Source organism: Lytechinus variegatus, chromosome 8 (genome assembly GCF_018143015.1).
Source record: "Lytechinus variegatus isolate NC3 chromosome 8, Lvar_3.0, whole genome shotgun sequence".
In the NCBI taxonomy this organism is placed as follows: Eukaryota; Metazoa; Echinodermata; class Echinoidea; order Temnopleuroida; family Toxopneustidae; genus Lytechinus; species Lytechinus variegatus.
The window spans coordinates 31,313,179-31,336,750 of NC_054747.1; the positions used below are offsets into that span (position 1 = coordinate 31,313,179).

Here is a 23,572-nt window from a genome sequence, read left to right on the forward strand (position 1 = left end):
CACAGCATCTAGCATTGATTGATATTGGATGTTTTACAACTGTCCAAGAAATATCATCATTAATCATTTAAGCATCTAAGCACTTATTATCTTATAGACTTATAGATGTCACTGTTTTCAAATATTGACTGCTAGAAGACCAAATAAAGAAGAGAACAGTACTGGTAATTTAATTTTTTTTTAATGTGACTACTTTCTTCGCCAAAGTGAGGCAGTCATACTTAAAGAGTGTTTTAACTTACAAGTGACATCACATTTCCTGCCTTCTTGTCTGGCTCTCCAAAACCTTCAACCATTTATACTTTTATACTTGGGTAACTTTGTATCTCGCATCCGTCTGAAAAGTTTGGGTGAAGCCTACACCTGAAGGAAAAGAGTATTGAACTAATTAAAATATTTGCCACAATCTTGTATTTCTTCTCACATGTATATGTACATGTCTAAAAACAGGAAATAAAACATCTTTTGATTACCAGAATTCATATAGAAGGGGGTAAACAAAGGGTTCAAGCTTTTATTATGTTAATCAAAAATAAAAATAGTAAATGACATATGCTCTGGCTGAGAAACTTAGAGAAATTATTCCTCGTAATGTAGCTTGTATGTACATACACATGAGCAAGTAGTGAAAAATGGATTGAGGGGTGTGAGTAGGGGCTACGCAAACAGAAGGGGGGGGGGGGCTGGGGTCGCATGTTAACTGTTGAGTTTTTAAAGTGAGCGACCATGCAAAAAATTGTGACCAAATGGTAATTTTTATGTTTTTCAGCTCCCGCACTGTTTTCCAAAACCATGTACAAAAATGACCATCTGGATGATTTTTTGCATGGTCATGGTCTTTCATGTCTATGTAATGTCTACATTACAAACTGACTTTAAAATCTGGTACAGTGCGATTTCATTATCATTGATGTGGGTTTTAATGATTTAACATTCTGCAACCTAAACAATATCCTTCATTTTTTTGTCATCATTATAGCATTTTACTAGTCTACATGTTACCTGTGGTTGCATTTCAATCTCAGTGTTTCTTCACCCATTGCCAAATCTTCTGCCACATGTTCATCAGATTGGCCCCTGGCACATTCCTTGCTGTAGTAGACCAGTCAGAGCCAAGCTCTCTAGTTCCAGTCTGAAATTAGAACATTAATATTACATTGATATAACAAAGAAATATGTAGATTGACACAGTGATCATTGAAAAATATTGCACTTTCTATGAATATTGTTGACATTTTATAAAGGGGAATGATTCAAATATACCAATCATTTTTCTTTCTTGTTGTATTATCCTGAAATTTCTAGAATCGACTAACAATCGGTCAACAATTAATTCTTGTTAATTCATGTAATTTCCACTTGATTATAAGCAAGAAAGTCATTAACATATTAATCATACAAATAATAAAACATTTTTGTCATTAATATATTTTTGAATTAAAATAAAAGTTTTTTCTAACCCAATAGCACATGGATACCTTGCTGGTTTAATTTACTGGACTTTGTTCAATAGTACTTTATTATGAGATTCAAAGGCAAAAAAATACTTGGGCTTGATGAGATCCATTGCATATTCCCCTTTATTTTTGTTTTAATGAATGGACCTTTAAGTACCTTTACGTGCTATTTAAGGTTAGGTTTGACTAGATCTAGACTCTAACTTTATGTGGTACGATAAAAATGAAAAATTGAAGAGCCCCGACTGGGGGATTTCGCATTGTAAGTCCCATAATGGTGGCTGCACGATAGCTAGACAGCTGTCTGTTTCGAGGAGTTTTTAAACATTTTTTTTTATTTCTCCTCATACACAGACGGCTTGCTATTGTGCAGCCACCATTAGGGGACTTACAATGCAAAATCCCCCCGTCGGGGCTCTTCAAAGTTCAATTTTGTCTTTAATGAATAACAATTTTGAAAATTAACGCGACCAAAATGCAAATTTATATTCCCTCTTGGCAATAATTCCCCAAAACGGAGAAAATTGAAGTTAAAAGGAACAAAACAAAACAGTGACTTACCTCGGCTGTCGCGCAAATTCACTTCCCCTTTTTATCCGATCTTAAGTACGTAAACATATGGCCATTGAGTCCCCTGTACAGATCGTGCTAGAACTTCGGTCTCTGTATTTGGTGAGTGAAGCCAACGGAGTTCAGCTGAACAATGAGCAAAACAGGGACCGAAGCTTTTGGTCTACTGCCACGGGTGCACCATTTAAAACTTATAATATCTAGATTTTGATTGGGTGTGAACGCACCTCTGCCACATAACTCCCCCCTGAATCCTCGCCTGCTGTCGAGTGCCTCCATTTCGTTTGACTTGTGTTCGCTAAGCCTATATGCTAAATAAGTTGAGAATATCCAATTTATCACTCACACTATCAATATGTGATTTAGCTCCTGTCCAATTCCAATGACTGTAAGTACACAGAATTGGGATGGCCACATTAAACATTGGAATTTTGGATTTGTGTACATCTATTGCACACGCTGGTAATCGAGGATATCCCCGACCACACCGAGCAACAAAATTAATACAAAACCAAAGGAAAAGAAAAATTATGATTTTTAATATAGAATGTCAGGCCAAATCGTGGTTTTGGGAACCACTCGTAGATTTGTGTACGCGCACTTGTGTACAAAGTGAATGGAGGTGGAAATAGTTAGGGTAGTGCGTGCGCGTGTGACTGAATAAAGCGCTGCTGTATGAAGTGAACGGTGGTTCCCTATATCACGATAATGCCGAATGTCATAAAGGTAAAACAATATAAAGATTTCTCTTAGCAAAATTACAGCCCTGTGTGGATCATAAAAACGTGTATGGACAGGGTCGCGATGGGTCGTTGTGTGGACCTCAGTCAGATACTTAGTTCTGCAGACACAGAAACACGGGTATGGGACTAGACTGGATTATGTACTGTCAAGTTTGTCGATCGTATCGACAGGGTTCCTGCCAGAAGATTATCTTTTCTTGTAATTCAATTGATAATTACGCACCACAAATTATTCATCACCTTACATATAATATGAACGACATTTTGAATGGTTTTACTTACGGTAAAATCCTCATTCACCTCTCCGGTGACCTTCACTTCTGCTAATTTCTTCGTTTCATTTCGAATCGTCGCGGCGAAAACATCAAACAAACTTTACATTTTTATCAAACTTTGGGAGTGGGCGTGGCCTAATTAGTCAGCGAACCTCGTTCAAGACGATTTGTTAAATAAAAATGTACTGAACGCGAAGGTTCGGGAAAAGCCCCCCCGGTTGTGCCATTTGGGGGCGTTGTCGACACTGACGCGCCCTAACGCTCCCAACGCACCCTTTCGGCCAAACCGGGGGGGCTTTGGACGAATCTTCGCGTTCGCGTTGACGCACCCTAACGCGACAGCACCCACCCTTTCGACATAAGCCGGAGAAAAATGCGTGCGATCGCATGCGTTATTCAATTGCACATGTTGCAAGCTCGAGATGGCGCTATAGGGTCATTCCATGCCAATTCACCCAATGAAAGTGCAATTTTGCACCCGACCCTCTCGGAATTCGTTGTAAATTGGTAATGGTATACATAAAATTCACCATGGCCCACGCACAAAACAAAAAAATTAGTCAAATCGGTCCATCGGTTCTCGCGCTACAGCCCGCCCCTTTTCTCCTTGTTTTGACAAAAATGGGCGTGACCTTCAACTTTCAATGGCCATTGCGTCGTAATATGTCGACCAATTTTCACGAAACTGGTACCATTTAATAGGAAATTCAGAGAGGAATCCAAAACATGCATCAAATAATGTATTGGAGCGATTTATAAGGTTGTGACCCTTGACCTTTAATTTGACCTAGAATTTGACCCCCGGACAAATATTTTTTTTACATGATTTTCGGGTATGTTAATTATTTGTATGATATTGACAAAATATGTTAAAACCAATGATGATATTTTATTTCTTCACCTTAAAAAACTCTTCCAAAGATATGAAATTTCACTCTAGTCCCACATACTGATATTCATGTTAGTAAAGTGTTCACCAGTTACATGATTTCTTCCAATCTTTAAGTCACAGTATACAAACACATGATAAGAAATTAAGCTCATCAGTTCACAAATGAAACATTGAACATTTATGCTCATGAATCTAAGGTATCTGTTTAGGCATTTTTATGTTCAGCAATATATATCATATATATATATTATGGAGCCTTAAATAAACATATACTTAACAATTTGATGATAAAAGTAAATACTTTACTAAGAAGAATATATACATATGATATATATTTCTCTCATTTAACTTTGCTACAACAATAATGATTGTGGGCATTAACGGAAAGACAAGACAATAGTACAAGCAGACTTTTATTGTAAATTTATAGGTTGTAGAATAGATTCTTTTTAATGTTCCTGTAAGCCCATTTGTCTGTCTTTGCTATACATCAGTCATCGTGAGTGTTTGATAATACTCCCCCCCCCCCACTTCTGATGAAAGTTAAACAATCGCTATCTTTTTTAATAGAAATTGTGTATAGCCATACATAGTCTTCTGTAAGATTTTACAATAATGGATGGAAATTGGAAATAATGTGCTTTTATTTTCCCTCTGTTTCCAGCCCATTATGGTAATTTGACCCAGCATACGAATGCACCATTCAACCACGTTTGTGTTACCATATTTTCAGTTTATCTTAAATAATAATAATATTTCATTTTCAGGTCTTGCACGCTACATGTAGCCCACCCCTAATAGCCATGGAAGGCAACTACCCGGCTGGTTTTCACCTTCCTGAGAGGGAGCAACAAGAAAACGGGCAACAGCAACCACAGCCACGACAACCATCGCAACAGCAACATGTTGCCCACTATCCTTTTGATTTGCCAATACCATACCACACACCGTCACAACACCAGGCTGATTATATGGAGGACCAGCCAACCAGGGTATTCCCCTTGCCACACCCAGGGACAGTTACTCAGATGTTAACACCAGTCTATCATGGTATAAATTCAAATTCCTATTATTATCCCCACCTGTTTTCCCTTCATTCCAGTTTTAAATTTGGCTTATTTTGTAATGTTTGGCTTTTTTTTTTGTGTGTGTGTGTCTATTGGATTTTTGCATTAAAATCTTAAATTGGTTCCTGGTTTAAAGTGGGGGTGTTTCAGGGGAATGGGGGGGGGGGGCAGAAAAAAGGGTACCTAGTTTCTGAGATTTCTGTTGCCCCTCTTGAAATAACAGTGACACTGGAAATAAAAACTGGTGACTGTCTGGTGATAAATCCAAGAGAAAAAATGATTTTTTTTTTTAAAGAGGAAAACTTCTAAAGCATGTTTAATACTCTCAAAAATCATTTCAATGCCCCTTTTTCTTGATCCTATCTTATAATTTGTGCATTGCACTTGGCTGTAAATCTTTCGCTGTAAGTCTTGTCTGTAAATCAGTCAAAACTGCCAAAATTTGGTCTATACATGTACACTCCGTTTAGGACTCTCATCAAATGAACATTATGTTGTAGTCTTCACAAAAAGTCAAGTTCTACTTTTTTCAATTTTTACCTCAACTGCACTTGAGATTTTTGTTCAAATGATTTCCTTTATAATAGATTCTGGGCCTGCGCATTCATCTGCAAAGCATTTGCATCATACCCTTCCTCAACGGCCAATTACATACGGAGGTCACAAGGTCAAGAATCCAGCTATTCAAGAGAATTTTATGCCACCTCTGACAACTCAAGAACCAGTTGCAGAAACAACCAACTCAACAACCACAACGCTCGGATCAGCCTCCACTAATCGTGACATTTCTCCGGATGCTGCCAATCCACTGACTGCAACTCATGAGTCTTCATCAGAGAGCAACATTCCGCTTTCTAGAGGTAAAGGTTACGATGTATTTACAATCCTTTTTTTTGTACCTGTCATAATGAATTAGTCCCTGATTTTAGGATGTAGGATTTTTTTTTTTTTGCTTCTTCAGGGATAGCATATTTTATATTATCTTTATTTCTGAGTGAGGGGGGGGGGGGGCTCTGATTAGCATTTCAAATTGGGAATCTGCACTTGCAATTGTTGAATTATAGATATGGTTATCTTCAAAATTGTGTAGTCATTTTGCAGCGCCATTATGATTTATAGTTTAATTGTGCCACCACAAGTGGCTTCCCATATATGTATGCGGCGACTCTGCCACGACCAATAAATGTCTCACAACCTATTCAAATCGTCTGTAGTTTCCTCTTTATCTAATTGCGTGGTGGCTTACGGTGTGATCAGAATTCCGCGGCTAACTTTCGCTACCAGGATCAAAGAATCCGGATTGGGGGAAATCTCGCTCAGAAACTTGGGGACAGGCGCTCACCAGGTCTAAATGTGGTGTGATAGTTTGGGTAGGCATACAGAGTTGAGTATTTATAAAGCGTACGTAGTCCCATATATATTATGTACTGTACTGCAATGCGCGCCGCATCGACGAAGCGATGCACGGTCGTGGCGGAGCCCACCCGCGTCGGGCTCGCATCTATACAGAGATGTGTAGCCGTCGCTGAGGCACCTCAGCGTAGGTGTCCTGCTGTAGAGCATAAGTCTATCGTGACTAAATCTAAGAATGACACCCCATGTTTCCCTGCCAGTGTTAGGGGAACCCCCGAACAGTTGACAGTGGAATTGCATAGTGGTTCTCCTTTGAATTTGATAAGTGAGTCTACTGCTGATTTCTTTGGCCTTGAAGTTGTAATCGATATGTTTGGTTACAGTGACTATGTTGACCCTGAAGTGTCGTTTGCCTTACCATCTGGTATTGTTGGCATTACATCTTTTTCTCTTTTCTATGATGGATGTGAGTTGTATTATGATGGTTTCGTGGTTGAAGACAGTGTGGTGAACTTTGATGTGATGGCTGGGGCTCCCTTTATGGAGAAGAATGATGTTTCGATTCGACCTTCTAAACGCCAAATCATGTTTGGGGACTACCATACTTTTTCTTACATGTCGTCATCTAATCAATTCCAATCTAATCCCACTAGTATGAATGAGTTAGATGAGCTGGATCGTGCAGTGGGTATGATAATGCAAGGATCTGAGAGTGAGTGCAAACACACTAATCCTGGATTTGACAGTGAGTGTAAACACACTCTTCCACTAAATGACTGTTCTCAAGTGCACAGAGAGATCATGGATGTTGGATGTAATGTAGAGGTGAATGAGACTGAAGCTGAGCATCCACACATTCACCAGTCCAATGACAATGATAACATACACAATGAGGTCGAGTGTAGTGTTGGAGAGAATGAGACTGAAGCTGACCGTTTACATACTCGCAAGTCCAATGACATTAATAACATTCACAATGAGGTCATGGATGTTGAGTGTAATGTAGAGGTGAATGAGACTGAAGCTGAGCATTCACACATTCACCAGTCCAATGACAATGATAACATACACAATGAGGTCGAGTGTAGTGTTGGAGAGAATGAGACTGAAGCTGACCATTTACACAATCGCAAATCCAATGACATTAATAACATACACAATGAGGTCATGGATGTTGAGTGTAATGTAGAGGTGAATGAGACTGAAGCTGACCATCCGCACATTCACAAGTCCTATGAAAATAACATGCACAGTGAGTTCGGACTGATGACCAGTGTGGAGACTGAAAGTGTTATGACTGAGTATGATGTTGGAAACCCAGACTTGGGATTTACGTCACCACTACGTGAGTCGAAGATGGATGGTGAGATTGGTGAGACGTTGAGTGAAAGCGTTGAGATAGTGACAGTCACAGAATCCAAAAGCTGTAAGCCTGCTGTGAGTACTGAGGATAATTGCTGTGATCGTGCTAAGCTATGCGTAAAGACAGTAGGTGCAGTTGGGTCACATTACAATTGTCAGGTACAACATCAACATGAACATATTAGTTGCAGCGGTGACCTATCGTGTGTAAAGGTCGTAGGTGAAATTAGGTCACATAACAACAATCAGGAAAATTACCAACATAGACAATTTTACAGTGTTCCTGATACTGAGCCTAGCTCTGCATCTGGTGTTCCTGGTACTGAGCCTAGCTCTGTTGTTCCTGATACTGAGCCTAGCTCTGGCATTCCTGATACTGAGCCTAGCTCTGGTGTTCCTGATACTAAGCTTAGCTCTGTTGTTCCCGACACTGAGCCTACATGTAGCTATGGCGTTCTTGATACTGAGCCTAGCTCTGGTGTTCCCGGTACTGAGCATAGCTCTGGCATTCCCGGTAACGAGCCAAGCTTTGACATTCCCGATACTGAGCTTAGCTCTAATACTAAGCCTTCCTGTAGTGTCATGGTAATGAGCCTTACATTAGCTCTCTTGTGTCTTGTCTTGAACATAGCTCTAGTGGTAGTATGCTCTTGTTTCATCGTTACTCATGTTTCGGAAGCGGAGCTTAGCCTTGCTGTTGCAGGTTATGTACACAGTGCTGACATCACTTCAATAGAGCATTGTGCCATCATTCGATCGCTTTCGCCTGACCTTTATTCTCCTTTCACTACAGTAGAGAACCGTATTCGCGGAATCCATGATCGGCTTGAAAACCAAACCGCTGACTACCCGTCAGACATAGAGTACGTCAATGAGAGTATCCGCAGTACAAATCGTTATTTCTGTTTCGTTCGTTGTACACGTGATCATGATATGCCCAGACATGTTTGTGGTGTCTGCAACACAGATCGTTTTCGGCATTTCGTCTTCGTTCATTGTACACGCGATCATGATATGCCCCGGCATGTTTGTGGTGAGCCGTGTCACCGCACAGACGCTTACCTTGATATTGCGCTGTGTTCCTCTCTCATCGATAGTAACCATCACTATACGAGTCTCTTACCTTATGAGGTGTTCTATGGATGCACAGCTTACATGCATTCTGTAGCTAGTATCATCTGGTCGCCCTACATGGACTGTATAGCTTATAGTACAATAGACAAGGATTTGGCACCTTGCCTTAGTCCCAAGACGCCTACTCTCCTACAGAATCGTGCTGATCGATTGATATTGCCTGTTGTCCATCACGCTACTGATCCTGATGTGATTTTGCTGCTATCTTACCTGTGTGACTACATCTGTTCTGGTAACCAGTCCTCTGCATATGATGTCATGCCTAGTCGTCCCACCTCACCGCTCTTTGAGGACGGAAAAGCGGCCCACAGTAGCACACCCTTACTCCATGTTCATGGAAGTTTGTCACGCACCGTATTACCGGTTTCCGACCCAGTCCGTACCCCTGCTGTTGTTGATCAGCCCTTGAGGATCCAACCCCCCGTTGGATCTTGGCCTAGATGCGTCGCGACCATTGGACACCAGGATTGGCTTCTATGGACTTGTGGACCTCGCCCACCGTCGCCCTTTTCTGATGGAACTCGCATGATCCCCAATCCCATGATGTACCTCGCATGATTCCCTACCCCTGATGGAACTCACTTTTCTGGTCGGAGTGTGGTTGTAATGCGACCTTGGCTTTCTGGACTCTTTCAGGCTCATATGATGACTTCGCACACAATGATTTTCGCTGTGTTTGGTGACTGCCCCGTGGGCTTTATGTTTTTTCCCACTTCAGCATGCACAGTGGCCCACAGCCCCCCCCCCCCCCCCCCGCCGTGTCCCTTGGTAATATCTGCAGGAGTGACAATAATGTTTAAAGTGTCTACATTTTACCAGTGTTGTATTATATTTTTTATTATTCATTCCCTGTATTGTTACTCATGTTTTGCTTGGGGATTCTGGTATGGTTTCGCTATGTTTGTGCTTATTTTTTATTTATAGATATATACAAGTATAGAGTTGCAGTTGGTTTTAAGTTTGTCATGGTTTTACCACACAACAAATATCAATGTGTTACTACACTGATTGGATGCAGGAAGTTGGTTAAATTTGTATTACGGCATACTATAGTCTTTGTTTCGTTTTTGAGTATTTTTTTATGCCGTGTGTGCATACTTTCGGCCGTTTACGATTATTAGTAGTGTACTGACCATATTTGGAAACAAGCCTTATTTTTTTGTTTTTTATATTCAGTAGTGAATCCACGTGACTTGTTTCATTTGGTCACATTTTTTTTTGGTGTGTTTTTGTATATGGTCGTGATTAAAGAGTGCTTTTGTGATATTATTTATGCCTTTGATTTGTTAGAAGTGGCATGTATGCGTGCTGTTGTACATTATGTACGCAATTTGACCAGGCAGTCAATTTCTTTTTTATTGTTTAAAACAAGGCGAAGGTAGTTGGGATTAGTGTATTGTTTTAATATATTTTTAGGTTTTATATTAATGACCTGTATAGTGGAATTGTGATATGTCCTTTATCCATACTATACGTATATGGCTATTATTTGAGGTTTGTTATATTACTCGTATAGGGGGAATGGATTTGATCCTTATCATTTGCACAAATCATATTTAGACTGAAACAGTTATGGCCATTTTTGATATACCTACTGTTTAAGTGTAACCCTACTTATATTATTCTGTTACTTGAATATTGAATATTTTTATTGGTGTTTATACGTTTTGAATATGATTTCATACAGTCAAATTGAAGCTTGATTTTGGATCTGTCTAAAAGAAAAAAAAGAGAGAAAAGAATGAAACGTAATCACGCCATTATGATTTATAGTTTAATTGTGCCACCACAAGTGGCTTCCCATATATGTATGCGGCGACTCTGCCACGACCAATATATGTCTCACAACCTATTCAAATCGTCTGTAGTTTCCTCTTTATCTAATTGCGCAGAAATCACCAAAGTTATAATGATTTCACTAAATTCTTCCAAAGGTAACATGCACTGCACCATGCATGGGACTGATCCAAACTGCCCGGGGGGCCACTTCCATTCACGAGTGGATACCATACGCGACCATGGGGTCTCGAAAAGCACCCTAAACACGTAATTTCCATATTCTGAAAATGCACCCCTTAACAAGTACTGGCGTGTGAAACCCTACCCTTAACAAGTATTGGAAACAAAATGATACTCTTAGCAAATATTACCTGAAATGAACCCCTAAACAAGTACAGGAATGTTTTATTGTTACGGGTCCTGCGGTCGTCGGCTTTACCTTATTTGGTTTAGTGCGACCCCACCTTCTACACCTCGCACAAATAGGACTCTAAACACGTAGTGTTGGGGCAAAAATGACATCCTTTATAAAACATTTTAATTTTGTTTTATCATCCCCGCAAATTCGACCCTAAACACGTAATTTTCCTAGCGAAATAGATACCCTTTTTTCATTATTTTTGTGTTTTTGACACGTACGTAACGCGCCCTATCGTGAAAACGACATCCTTTTTACATGTTTTTTTGGTCGCGCATGGTATCCACTCATCAATGTAAGTGGCCCCCCCCCCCCCCCCCCCCCGGGCCAAACTGTCAACCCAGCCTCTGATTTGCCGTGTTTTGAGTGTGAGGACAGTTGAAGAACCATTCACTTGACCAAGATTTCATGATATTCTTTCTGAATATCAAATTATCTGATATCTCACATTGAATATTTCTGTGTTTGGTAGCCGTTTGATGAGGCCTTGTGACTTAGAAATATTCTTTGTCAAGTAGTGGCTGAGACAATACATGAATAAATGAATAAATAAATAAATTCTTCGTCAAGTAGTGCCTGAAACGGGAATAGCGGTCAAAGAGGAGAGTGGGAGAAACCTGTGTGTACACGAGATCTTGGACTCTAGCTTTCACTATTTGCTGTGAATTATTCATGAGCATGCAGATGCCTCAATCCGCACTATCAGTCATTGGACTGGGTATATTCACTTCACCAGTAAGGGTTCATACAGAGTTCATCAATGCAAACGATACGTTTACTGATAGGATGCTACCCCTCGGGTATTGGATTCAATCCGGGAATAGCAGCTAACATAAGCAATTGAAATCACATCTGAAAGGCCCAGTGGATGGCTTGTTCACCCAGGTTTGAATCATAATTATTTTCTTACTAGTCGCTTGGTTTCTGATATAAGCATCATTTCAGACAGGGCCTTGGCTAAAGTCTAAGTTTCTTGTAATTTTTATTCATCCTTGACCCAGATGCTGCTTTAGGTTCTAAACAGGTGCACTCCCAGGTAGATAAAGATGAGGTAAAGGAGGCCAGGCCCACACCACAATCTCAAAGTAGTTCTACCAAGGAACCACAGCTGCTTGCAGCTCTCAAACTGAAAAAAGTTAGCTGCGTTATTGATCTACCACCATCTCTCGAGCTTAGGGCGACATCACAAGAAAAAGTGGATGGAGTGATCGCCAAGGAAACGATAGAGAAGGGGACAGAGTTTGGGCCCTACGTAGGAATCTTGATGAATGAGGAGCAGGGATTTGCAAGAGAAACAACTTGGGAGGTAAACATTTGTTTTTGTATAGAGCCTACTCAGGTGTATAGTTGGGTGGATGGGGGGCTCCCAGTCCTCCCCCAACCCCGCCCCCTTTCCACATCTCATCTGATGATAGTGTGATCATGTCAAATATGGGCATAGAAATACTATTATATCCTGGATATACAAGAATTAGTTTCAATCATGTACCTTTCCAGGGGTCGCAGGGCTGACCATGCAAAAAGTCACAATCAGATGGTTATTTTTAGTTGTTGTGTTTTTACACAATTTTGGAATGAAGTCAGGGTGACCAGACATCCCATATTTCCCGGGATTGTCCCGTATTTTGCTTCTATGTCCCGGCGTCCCGACAAACCCTACCCGGGACGCCTATTTGTCCCGTATTTCAGAATATTGAACAAAATGTATTTTCATCAAAATAACCAACAAATGACGAAGCAGAGACAACAATAAAATCGATAAATAAACTTTTGCAAGTTATGAGGTGATTTTCTTGCTAACCCAATACATCCCAAACGAACTGGCCTCCTGCCATTGTGTGGCAGGCTACTAGCTAGGCATGTAAGATGGGAGCAGATTCTCTCCACCAAACATGCTAAAAAAATCGGGAAATTTTTATAATTATATTATGGGTTCTCAGATTACTGATTTGGAGATGTAATCGGAGGAACAAGTTATTGAGATTTCATAGCTAGATCTAGTTTTCGTTTTGAGTCTTGGTGTGTATGAAGCCGTGATGTTTCATCTAATTTTTAAGTCAAAACAAAATCCCTTTGAAATTTTATTTATTTCTAAAACATTTTTTTGTTGTAAATTTTAAAAAATATTTTTGAAAAACACCAAATATTATGATTTTTGTTAGATGATTGGATTTTTTGTTTGCTTGAAGTTTGAACTTTTTTCCTCTTTCTTTCTTTTTTTTTTCTTTATTCCTCTTTCATCATCCTTTTATCCTTCCTGCTTGCCTGTTTTTGTTCCATCTATCTTTATTTTCTATTTGTCTTTCCTGATCCTTTCTCTCTTTCTCCGTTAATCTATATTTCTTTCCTCCTTTTTCTTACCCGTCTTCTTTATCAAATTTCTCTTTTTTACTTCCTTCATTCTTTCTTTCTTTAAACTTTTTTCTCCCCCTCTCTTCCTCTCCTTTTTCTTTTAATTCTTTCTCTTCTTCCATTATGTTTTCATTCCCCCCTCACTTCATTCTTCCTCCCTCTCTTTCCTCCTAATTCTTTCCCTTATTCTTTCTCTCCCTCCCTCCCTTAATTCCTTCTTTCCCCCTCACTGTTTTCCTTCTTTCTTTGTTTCTTTCTTTCAAAGAATGAAGGAAACATTTTTTTTCCTTCATCCTTTCTTTCCTCATCCTTTTTCTTACTTTCTTTTTTTTTCTTTCTCTCCTTCATTCTTTCGTTGACCCTCCCAATTCTTTATAATTTTTCACAGGTGTAACACTGTGTAGCCTTCTTTGTTGATTTTTGTTGTTGATTGTCCCGTATTTCATTTTGTGAAATCTGGTCACCCTAAATGAAGTGGGTGGCTGAAGCCCCTCGCCAAAACCATAGTGTGTAAATTTTTGTATCCCAAGTAAATCTTTTTAGTAAGTCTTGTGATTTAATACTGATCTGCTTCGTTAAACTATCTATTGCTTGTAAAATGTAGCTATAATTTGTAATTGATTACAAGTATGTATACTGCAACACCCCCATAATTTTTATCTGATGTCCAGCTTTGTATCACAGGGAAAGTTTTCTTCTACATCGATGGTCAGAAGACTTGGATGTCTCATCTGAGGTTTGCACATAGCGATGAGGAGCAAAACATAGAGGCATACCAGTACTGTGGCGATATCTACTTTAGAAGCACAAAGGTCATCGACCCAGGAAGTGAACTAAGAGTGCACTATAGCAAGGATTATGGGAAGTGCGTCGGTATCGAGATGGCATTGGAAGATCTTAAGTTTCATGAAGGTAATTGGACACTCTGAATTAGATATAGATTATGGAGATTTATTTGACTTGTAGAATGATAGATATAAAGGGTCCAATGCAACCCTTTCAGAATGTGGTATAGTGCTTTTTCCTTGGATGTTACAATAAGCATCACACTTTGATTTTTAGATATAAATGTTGACCACTCTGCAACGAAAAACATTCAAAGTTCATTAACAAAACAAATGGGCCTTCTTGAGTTTTTGAAATGGTCCACAGTGTGGTATTTGATCAGATAGGAACATGTGTGTACCTAGCATTGAGCCTTGCTGGACTCTAAATTAATGATGAATAAAATCAGCTCTAGGTTGTAAAATTGAATGTTTTTCTATTTTTTCAGATTCACAAAAGTTCCAATGTAGCTTGTGTGAGGACATGTTCACATCCCCCAAATTAACCCTGAGACATATCAGATGTGATCACAACCATGGCAAACCGGAAGAGATGGTTCCAGTAGTTACTTGGAAGAAAAGGAAGAAAAGGAAATCTGTGACAATTGAAGTTGGCTCCAAACAGCAACCAGGAAGTAAGCTGAAAGTGAACAATCAGGACAAATCCAAATTTAAGTGTAAAACTTGTCAGGACACCTTCCCTTCTTTTGCCAGACTAAAGGCACATGAGCTATTCCACCAGAAAGAGGAGGCATCAACAGAAATTGAGGAAGATTCCACAGAACCTTTCAAAGAACACACAAATAAAATGTTTGAATGCAGTGAATGCCATAAAGTTTACAAATGTTTGCAGTCGGTCACTAGGCACAAGAGGAGGGTTCATGGGCACCGCTGTGAATACTGTGGGAAAGATTCCAGAAAAAGATAGATTGTGTAAAACATGAGCAGACACACCAGGCATTTAAATCATCTGGTGGAAAGGAGACCAGGTCTTCTGGAACGACCAATAACGGGGAATCCCTTGGCATTCAACCCTCAGAACCTGCACCTGATGAGCCAAAGGATATGCTTGGTAGATCTTCTAGTTATTACAAACATCCTTATAAATGTCGCTTTTGCACAAAGAGATATGCTAAAAGGTTGCAAGCTGAGTACCATGAAAAAGAGGTTCACATGGGTGAGGGGGATTTCAAATGCAGCTATTGTACCAAGGTATTCAGCACCATCAGTCGTCTCAATAGTCACCTTGCTGCACATAAGTATGTGAACATGTATCAGTGCACAGAGTGTCCAAAGAGTTTTGCTTCAGAGAGCGCCCTAAACAACCATCAAGGAGAACACACAGGACTCAAGCCATTCAAATGTGACATCTGTGACCGAGGGTTCAGAACTAGGAAGCTGACTCTTAGCCACAAGAGACGCGTGCACAGTGACCGCCCAAAACGGTTCATTTGCACCTTCTGTGAGAAAGGTTTTGCCGATAAGTGGGACTTGAAGGTCCATGAAAGACGTCACAAGGGTATCAGGCAACATGTTTGCCTCGATTGCGGGAAAGGTTTCACATCAGTTACTTCTCTGGCTGCGCACAATCAAGCCATGCATATTAAGACGAAACCTTTCTCCTGTGGAATCTGTGGTAAAACCTTTGCATTAAATCATCGGTACAACTATCACATGGCTAGGCATAGACTGGAGGGAGAGGAGCAACCACAGACAATCAGTTCTTAAATCTGATTATTAGCATTATTTTGAAATTTGGGTCATGGCTTCTATGTAATAATATAAACATGTAAAATGTTTGTGTCAACAGGCACCTTACCTGTCCGCCATGGTTCTTGTATTCCGAAAGCTCTCTCTTGAATGCTGTTACCTAAGCATTTCTTTTGCTTATTTAGTTGCCGCTGCATTTTTTCATTACATTATTTTAAGCTTATATATTTCTAAATTTTGTTATTGCTCCTCTGTTATAACTCTGTCACTTTGCAATATATTTTATCATTATGATTATGCATTGTAAATTTATTTTTACTTTACTGTAAATGCACAAACTCCTTGAAAAAAATTGCGGGATGGATATTCTTGAATTGGAGTTAAAAATTTTTTTTTTCAAATTTAGGAAAGGGGCAAAGAACTTTATATGGTCTTTTTATTCAGACTGATTTGATTATTTGCAAACTTTTTTTGTTTAAACATTCATTTCTTTTGGCCTGAAGTGGCCCATGACTGCCACATAAAAAAAAACAATTGAATTAAAAGGCAAAGGTTTTACATCAAGCTAATTAAAATATAAATTCACACTATTCTTAAATCTTTCCATGTTGGGAGCTTAAGGGAAGGTGTTGGCGGGAAGTGAATACCACAGCCTAGCCTTCCTAGGTATATATGAAGATTTATGAAGAGAAGGGTTTGACATTTGGACAGTGACTCTGTAGGGGTGGACGGCTGCAGTAGTGTGCATCAAACAATAATTGGGGACTAAGGGGGAGAAATTCCAGACAACTCAAGAGATGGTTTTAGGAAGAAGGCACAGAGATGCAACATTTCTCCAGTACTTGAGTGGATAAAGCCCAACTTTGGAAGGGCCTTCGATTCTCAGGAGGCAGAGTGTTCAGATTGTGAACAGATGGATATCATTTCATATTGCTTTATGGTAGTGCAATCTGTATGTCAGAAATAAATATTTTGGTATGTCTTTGTCCTTTTTACATTAATCAGCATGACATGACATGCTTGGTATTTTCTGACTCACAGTAATTAAGTTATAGAGAGGGAAAAGACTTAAAAAGGGGAAACTGGACACTTGTGAATTGCTCAATTGGTGCCCAATAGCAATTGGTACATGTAGGTAAATTTTAACATCATGGCATAGAGTTGCATATGAACCATAAGGGGGGAATGACGGAGGAGTTGAGGGAGGGGCAAGGGGATAGTTCCGCTTCCCCTTTCCCGTAAATCCCTTTAAGATATATGGCCTCCTTCATCCAGTCTGTCATTCCCCATGATGTTATATAGACCTGGGGCCCATTTCATAAAATTTGCAACAATTTAAAGCTTCTGAAATCTGCCAATTTGATTGGCTGATAGTGAATTTGATATATAGAAATTGTGCATTTGTTATAAAAAGTCTTTATGAAACGGAACCCTGATGATAATTGTTTCAATTGGTCTGCTCTAAATTCCACACACTACTATTAATCGAATTACCAACTTCAACCCTGGATTTAACACAAAACCCGACCCGAAACCTAACATGACACCTTATTACAAACCTAACCCTAACTAAAAGCCTTGTCACCAATGACAATATTGGATGCCCTTCCCTAGTGTTTCATTACACGCTTTATTGAGTATCCAGTCTTTCCCTTGTAGTGTCTTTTGGAGAGGGGTAAAAGATTGACTTTGTGCAAAGGTATAGGCCGAGGAAAGGGGGGGGGGGGTAGAGATAGTGTGAGAGGAAGAAGAGGCCTACTAATTAGAAGAAAACTAATCTAAAGAGATCTAGAAAGTGAGGATGCTTGAAACAAGGATGGGAGGGGGTGTAGAAAGATAAGAGATTTGAGCCCCCTGCACACCTTGCGACTGGTCTGCGACTCAGTTTGGGAATAAAACATAAAATAACATGGAACATCTTGTTACTTAACTTTCTAAATCATTGTATGAAATATTTATGACTCTGCTACTATCCTTATTAGAATAAAAGCAAAATGAATATAGTAGTAACAACGTAATAGCAATTGTGCAACCGGATGATTTGAAAGAAATTCGGCACTTACTGAAAAATGAAGGCTTGTAATAATCCAAAATTGTTCTATTAGTGTTCTTACACTTAATTTGCACCAAAAATAAAAGTATAATTTTTATTCACATTTTATCAAATAAGCAAAACGCGATTCGTTCCAAAATGCGGATAGTGGACCAGACGTAAGGTGTGCGGAGGCCTTTAAAAGGAGAGAGGTGTGGAGGGAGCATGGCAAAGGAGATTGGCTTTTGGCAGAGGGATTGAGTGGGGGAAGCAGGGCTGCGGAAGCGGGGGACCTCAGCCCCCCCCCCACTTTTTTCCTAAACCATGTGCAATAGCATGAAAAAGACCATATGTTTGTGATTTTTTGCATGGTCAGCCCCCCCCCCCCCACTTTTTTCCAAAACCGTGTACAATAGCATGAAAAAGACCATATGTTTGTGATTTTTTTGCATGGTCAGCCCCCCCCCCACTTTTTTCCAAAACCGTGTACAATAGCATGAAAAAGACCATATGTTTGTGATTTTTTGCATGGTCAGCCCCCCCCCACTTTTTTCCAAAACCGTGCACAATAGCATGAAAAAGACCATATGTTTGTGATTTTTTGCATGGTCATAGCAGCCCCCCCACTTTGAAAACTGCTCTGTGACCCCTGGGAAGTGGGTGATAGAGACAGAGGAAGAAAAATAAAAGGCTAAATAGAGAGTGAGGAAGCCAGAAATAAGGATGGGATGGGGAATAGAAAGATGAGAGATTAAAAGGGGACAAAGGTATGGAAGGAATAGTGCAAACAGGTTCCCTCCCACATCCCTGGTGCAAAGGAGATTGGCTTTTGGCAAAGGGATAAAGTGTGAAAAGTTTGGGGGTAGAGTGATTGAGGAAGAAGAAGCAGATACGTAGAGTGAGTGAATTCAATAGGGATGGGAATTAATGAGCATAGAAAGATGAGAGATTTAAAGAAATAGGGAGAGAGGACTTTGGAGGGAACAATGCATTAATTAGGGATGATTTCCCTTCTTTCTAGATCCCCGGGATCCCCCTTCTATTTTTTCCACTTAAGTTAGAGGGTCAGTCGAATAGCCTTAGCTGCTAATAATAGCACCGCCCTAGCTATCATGGACTAAAATAAGTAATCACATATTAAAAAAAATTATTGAAGGGAGGTGGTATGTTTTTGTTTTTTTAATTATTTTTCATTAGCACTTATGTCTTATCCAAATATTATACATAATTTTGATCATTTTTTAGACATTCCTACTCCTAGATCTGAAAGTTGTGCTGTTTCGTTTTGATTTTGATCTCTTTTTTTATTTATTTTTTTACTTTTGTACTTTTCTTTTACAGATGGTAAACCTTAGAAATATTTGAGTTCGCGTTCCTGGCAGATCCAGGTATACTGGGCCCATTCAGCCCATGCCAGGTGCCCCTTCCTGTAGGACATTTTTTTTAATGGGAATAGTCATCATGCCTGTGCAAGTGAGGACTTCTTTTTCGCTTGTCAATCAAATGACTTCCATTCTGAAGTGAAAAACCGTTTTTCTGCTTGTCAATTTTTTTCTGTACAAATTAAATGCCTCCCCCCCCTTGGGGAAATGCTGGATCCACCCCTGCTCCCCTAGCTACATCTGTTTTTCAAGCTGTTTGTTATTACTGTATTATTATTCTAAATCATGATTGTTTCAATGAAATGTCAATAAAACAAAATCGCAAGTAAAATACAAAATATTAAAAATTATTCAAAATGTTAATTATTGTTATTTAGACAAGAACTGGCCCTCACATCTGGTAAATTTATGACTCTTATTTCAGTTTCTATTACTACTTTAATTTTACAAATTTAGGGAATATTCTTTTTCTGCCCAAACCCCGTCAAAAACAACTTTATTTGTTATATTGTTTTGAATGTCACACATGGGCACATGAGAGTAATTCAATCGCGCGCAGAGCATGCCGGATAGGCGTAAGTAAAGATCACATGACTATTGATTAAAATAATTCATTAAAAATAGATCAAATGTTTGTATATCAAAAGAAAAACGATAGACATAATGCTATGTTCATACTCTTTCATATCCAAGGCGTTTGGGAAGGCTAGACTGCATTTTTGTATTTCATTTTAATCATTATTACCCACAATGCAGTTCTGGTTTTTCTGGCGATGAACTGGCCGAAATTATGGTTAGTCTTATTTCAGGCCATTTAACTTTTGATTGAGCTGGTCAAGTACCTGATTAACATATCAAGTCTTAATGTACTGTTAATTGTGACTAATGTCAGTGAATTAAAGCAAAATCTATCGAGGGATTGATTTTTAATGATTTTTTGATGAGCTATGATATAACACGTGAGTGAATGGGGGTCTGTAATACTCATGTGTGCCCTATATCGCGACTACACTTCTACACTGTCGTTGCTATGGCTGGGCGTCGTCTGCTAGAAATCGGTGGTGAGAATGCTTCAAACAGTTTTATGCAAAGTGATATAGGTTATGTTTAACAACAGTTGATAAGTATATTACTCGGCATTTAGTGCATTTATCGCTTACTATGCTGGAATGACGCTTTCAAATGTATATTCAATGCTTATCATTTATCATGCAGAAATGCGAGTTTCTACTGCCAATAGGAGATCTGGTTGGTTTGAGAGTGTGAAATGAAACAAGTACTAGTAGGAACTTCAAAATGATAAATAACTTCTAATTATCATCAGGATTCCTATTTTCAATATTTAGAGCATGCAGAGAAAGATGAACAAAACATTAAAATACATAAACTTGTCTCAGTCAGATACATCATAGATTGCGCACTTGAATACTATTCACTTCGTTGAAAGCTAAAGGACTGGGGGGGGGGGTGCTGAGTCGGGGTACGTACTCCCATCCTCCTGGCTTGTAAGCAGGGCGGGGTTGATGCCTATAACACCCCCCCCTTCTTCCTCCAAATTAACGGTTATAATAGGGAAGAGAGGCGAATGAGCAAAAGAAATGCTTACAATCTTTGTTTGTTATCAATTTTCTTTTATTTACTTTGTTTATTCTTATGCGAATACATAGGTAATAAATAACCTCGAACGAAATTAAACATGTAAACAAGAAGTTGTAAATCCACACAATACATATTTAGCCAATTGATGGACATCAAGCACGTAGAACGTGTAGCTGCTAATACCATAGGAAGCGCACAAAATATTTGAATGGAACACTGCATTTTTACATTAAATTGAGGGGTGTCTAATGAGACGTTTTCTTTTCTTTTACACGTTTAGTCAGATTAGGTATTGAATGCAAGGTATCAATCTCTTCAGGAGAACTCACTCTTTCTTTCGAGACCAAAATTTTCAACTTTTCGTCATTTGACCCACAGTATAGGGCACATGAGAGTAATTCAACCGCGCGCAAAGCATGCCGGACAGGCGTAAGTAAAGATCACATGACTTTATTGATTAAAATAATTCATTAAAAATAGATCAAATGTTTGTATATCAAAAGAAAAACGATAGACATAATGCTATGTTCATACTCTTTCATAATCAAGGCGTTTGGGAAGGCTAGACTGCATTTTTTGTATTTCATTTTAATCATTACCCACAATGCAGTTCTGGTTTTTCTGGCGATGAACTGGCCGAAACAGAACTGTTCAGTAAATATAATGGCCTCACTGCTCTTTCAGACTTAATTGAAAATGAAGTTGATTTTGATGATATTGTGATTTATTTAAAATTAAATACGTTGTTATATGCTGATGATACTATTATTATGGCTGAAAGTAAAGATGATCTCCAGACTGCTCTAAATGCATTTGAAACCTATTGTACTGACTGGGATCTCACAGTAAATGTTAAGAAAACAAAAGTCATGGTCTTTTCAAAGGGTAGAATTAGGAAAATACCAGAATTCACTTTCCGAAATGAAAAAATTGAGGTTGTTTTTGAATACAAGTATTTGGGTATTATATTTAATTATAATGGAAATTTTAGTAAAGCAAAAAAATATCTCTATGACCAGGCAACTAGGGCTATGTATGCTCTCATAAGTAAATCTAGAAACTTAAACCTCTCTATTGATATTCAGTTAAATTTATTTGATTCTCTGGTTGTACCAATTCTTTTGTATGGTTGTGAAATTTTGGGTCATGAAAATAATTCTCTGATTGAAAAACTCCACTTAAGATATTGTAAATCTATTTTACGAGTTAAAAAATCTACCCCTAACTGTGTGGTATATGGAGAGCTTGGTAGGTTCCCATTAGACATTTATATTAAAAGTAGAGTAGTTTCTTGTTGGTATAGACTAGTTACTAGCGATTTATGTAGGACATCTAGTATTATTTATAAGCTTTTGTATTCTCTTAGTGCTGATAACAAATTTCATTCTAACTGGCTTTTGTTTGTGAAGCATGTTCTTGAATGTAATGGATATTCCTTTGCTTGGCTGAACCAAAGAATTGACTTTATATCTAGTTTTAAGAAACGCCTACTTCAAAGACTAAAAGATCAATTTTGTCAAGGATGGTCTTCAGATATTAATAGCTCCAGTTCATGCTCGAACTATCGTATCTTCAAAACTACCCATAAACTAGAGAAGTACTTGATAACTCTTCCCCCTCTCTTTTCTATTATTTATGCAAATTTAGAACTGGCAATTCCAGAATACCAATTGTGACTGGTAGATATGACAATACTGAAAGGATAAATAGAGTATGTACTTTGTGCAACTCCGGAATAGGAGACGAGTTCCACTACATTTTTATTTGTAGTAAGTTTGAACAAGAAAGAAACTCACTTCTTGGTACTCATTTTATAAATTATGACAATATTCACAAAATGTATTCTCTCTTTAATTCTACGGAAATACCAATCATTAAAAACCTGGCTGTCTTCACCAAATTGGTGATAAATGCATTTAAATAACTTAATAAGTACATGTGTATAACCGTGATATTACACATACTGTTTTAAATGAAGTTTTCAATTTTATTTGTTAAGTAGATCATTATGTTAAAAAATAAAAAAAAAAAATAAATAAATAAAAAAAAATTTAAAAAAAAAAGCTGTCTAGTTTGATGGAACAGCACTCAGTTTTATAGTTATCACTCTTTATGTATCTTGCCATGTTTATTATCGTTTATACTTCACTTGTCATGCTGCTGTGAATGACCCCTGAGCCCACCCACACATGACCTCTCCACTATGACTATCATTGCTTGATTCCACATCGACCTCATGCTCCAGTGTGGAAGGTATGAGTGGGCTGCCTCAGAGGTTATGTTATTTCATTTGTTGTATCCTTGTACACCCCTTCGGGGTTTTATTTGAAGGATCGTTAATAAATTTGAAACTTGAAACTTGAAATTATGGTTAGTCTTATTTCAGGCCATTTAACTTTTGATTGAGCTGGTCAAGTACCTGATTAACATATCAAGTCTTAATGTACTGTTAATTGTGACTAATGTCAGTGAATTAAAGCAAAATCTATCGAGGGATTGATTTTTAATGATTTTTTGATGAGCTATGATATAACACGTGAGTGAATGGGGGTCTGTAATACTCATGTGTGCCCTTATTCGAGGCACGAAAGTTTTTTGGGTTTTATTTTGCTTTCTCGAGGAT

At 38.6% G+C, this 23,572-nt stretch overlaps 1 long non-coding RNA gene and 1 pseudogene across 1 annotated transcript; one reads left to right on the forward strand and one right to left on the reverse strand.

Annotated features, from left to right (window-relative positions):
• The window catches only part of LOC121420342, a 30,579-nt pseudogene extending 14,254 nt beyond the window's left edge, over positions 1 to 16,325 (forward strand).
• Positions 296 to 3,156, reverse strand: LOC121420343. The gene is made up of 3 exons (XR_005970744.1): positions 3,053 to 3,156; positions 1,003 to 1,132; positions 296 to 363 (listed from the first exon to the last, which is right to left on the reverse strand). It is a non-coding gene; the product is annotated as an uncharacterized LOC121420343 (long non-coding RNA).
• Positions 16,326 to 23,572: the final 7,247 nt, after the last annotated feature.